This window comes from Petaurus breviceps, unplaced genomic scaffold, assembly GCF_028583685.1.
Source record: "Petaurus breviceps papuanus isolate PSGF00001 unplaced genomic scaffold, PetGlider_PUasm1.0 90397, whole genome shotgun sequence".
Lineage (NCBI taxonomy): Eukaryota > Metazoa > Chordata > Mammalia > Diprotodontia > Petauridae > Petaurus > Petaurus breviceps.
Genome location: NW_027187239.1, coordinates 1,047,274 through 1,049,668, shown reverse-complemented (window position 1 = coordinate 1,049,668; position 2,395 = coordinate 1,047,274). Strand labels below are relative to the sequence as shown.

General features: G+C 60.7%; 2 protein-coding genes across 2 annotated transcripts in view; both read right to left on the bottom strand.

Moving 5' to 3' along the window:
* The window catches only part of VPS37C (VPS37C subunit of ESCRT-I), a 25,825-nt gene extending 25,152 nt beyond the window's left edge, over positions 1–673 (bottom strand). The window contains exon 1 of the mRNA XM_069108551.1: positions 461–673. The gene's annotated coding sequence lies outside the window, so the exon portion shown is untranslated. The remainder of the gene's footprint in view (positions 1–460) is intronic.
* PRPF19 (pre-mRNA processing factor 19) overlaps positions 1–2,395 on the bottom strand; it is a 353,360-nt gene that overhangs the window by 265,835 nt on the left and 85,130 nt on the right. The window lies entirely within an intron of this gene.

The window sequence follows — 2,395 nt, the reverse complement described above, 5'->3', positions numbered from 1 at the left end:
CCCTCCCCGTTCTAGGCCCCTCCCAGCTCTGACACCCCCTGTTCTCAGGCCCCTCCCTGCCCTGACATTCTATGCCCCTGTTCTGGGTGTGCCCCAGCTCAGAGGTTGCTGAGCTCTGTTCTAGATCTGGCTCGGTTCTATGCCCTGCCCCACTTTCTCAGGAGGCCCCAGCTCAGACACTTCCACACCCTTTCTCAGACCCGATGGGGAGGGGGGCGTGTCACGTGCGCGGGGTGAGAGGAAGGAGGGCTGCAGGTCACGTGCCCCCCTTGCCTCTCCTCTTCCCCCCACCCAGGACTCCAGGCAACGGCGTGAGTCACGCGCCCCCTCCGCCCAATCACGGCGCTCCGCTAGGACGAGACTGGCGGCGGAGCGGCTCTGCCCGCCCCTCCAAAGAGCCCCCTCCCTAGCCCCACCCCCGCACGCAGCCCCCGATCAGACCATCTTCCCGGCCACCCACCTGCGAGTGTCCGCAGCTGCTGCCACCGCCGCTCTCTGCTTAAACCGCCGGCTTCCGGACCGGGGGTGGGGTGAAGAGCGCCTGGCCCCGCCCACCGGATGTGACGCCGTTCGCGCCCTCCGCCTGCCAGCTCTTCTCCCTTGCTCCACTTTGGGTTTTCATTCTCTTTGTTCGGAGGCGCTGTCTCCCCTCACCCCACCCCCACTGGTACAGTCCGAGCTTCCAAAATCGGCCCCTCCTCCCCCCCCCCCCCCCCCCCCCCCCGTGGTGCCGCCGGCCCCGCCCCCTATCCCGGCCTGAAAGAGGAGGCTCCGCCCCCGAGCCCCGAGGCCAATCACGGGAGTGCGCCTGCGCGAGCCAACCCAGCCTCGCCCCCTAGGCCAAGTTCTACTCCAGGAGGAGGGCGAGGGCGGGGGCGGGGGCGAGACTACGGGCGGGGCCCACGCTGCAGGGGCCACTGGGCTGGGCACAGCCTGGTGTCTGCCAGCGTGCCACAGCCACACCCGGCTTGTCGCAACTGCCGGGACCATCTGGGCTTCAGGTCACGGCGGCCACGCCCCCGATGGCCAAAGCCCTCCGGGCAGCAGGCATTTATTAAGCGCCTACTGTGTACCAGGCATTGACTGTGTAAAACGGGGAGGGCACGGAAAGAATGAGTCGTTCTGCAAGTCATTTACCCTTTGGCTGCAGTCACGCAGCAAGCATTTATGAAGTGCTTACTGTGTGCCCAGGGCCGCTCAGGGCTGCAGGCAGCATGCTTTTATGAGATACTTCCATTGACTTCATGAGCACAGTCTGTGCCCTCAGAGAGGGAGCCGATATGTAAATAACGGGGTCTGCACCAGACATGCAGAGATGGAGAGCATCTCAAGGGGAGGCAGGAGTTGATATGGGCTGTCTGACCCGAGGATGCAGGAGGAGCATTCGTTCATTTCTAAGGCCTGTAGAGGAGGGACCAGGCACCTCCCGCTTGACCGCAGAGGGCAGAAACAATGCACAGAAGCTTCGAATTCTAGGCAAATCCATTAGGTCCCTACTATGTGCAAGGAGCCAGAGATACAAAAACGTGCCCCCAAAGAACTTGCCTCCTACTGGCCCATGCAACATGGCGACAGACAGTAACATGAGAATCTTGGGTCGAGGGGGGGAGAGGCTAACTTCAGCTCTCTGAGGCAAGATTTGAACAATTAGCTGTGTCTCAATATTTAGTGGTCTGTCTGTTAAGGTAGTGAGTTCCCCATCACTGGAGGTCTTCAAGCGGAGTGAAGATGACCACTGAGGACAATGGAAAGAGATTCCTGCAGGGAATGGGCCTTCCCATCTCTAGACCCTCGACATGCAGAATGATAGGATAGAAAATGCTGGTGGTTACAGTGAGCATGAGCAAGGCACTCGCTTCACTTTTTGGGGGGTTCCGTGACCTCGCCTGTGAAACAAAGGCGATAATGCCCACAGACTTGTCACGAGTGTCCATCGGGGCTGAGTCAGAGAAGCCTAGACTGGCTCTTGCCCTCTCCCTTCCCTGCTGGACATCCAGGAGAAGGCGCTCAGGAGGGATGGGAACAGCCTCTCCCAGCCGCCCTGGAGGAAGAAGAGGAAGCGGGGGCGTCTCCCTGAAACTCCAACAAAATGCGGTGGGAAGTGAGGACGTGGGTGTGAGGGGCAAGGTCCGGGCACCGGGAGAACCCATACATGGCTGCGTGTGGATACGAGGAGGGCAGGGCTTTCGACAATGCGCCCGCCACATCTGCTGTCTGTGTTAGTGGCTGGTGCCGCCCATTAGACCGACAGCTCCCTGAGGACAGCGACTGCTTTCGCCTTTCTCTGTATCCCCAGCACTTAGCTCAGTGACTGGCACTGCTTATAGTATGGACTTAATACATCTGATCAATCGACGGACAGATCCACGGGGGGGGGGGTATTTCGTGCTACAGT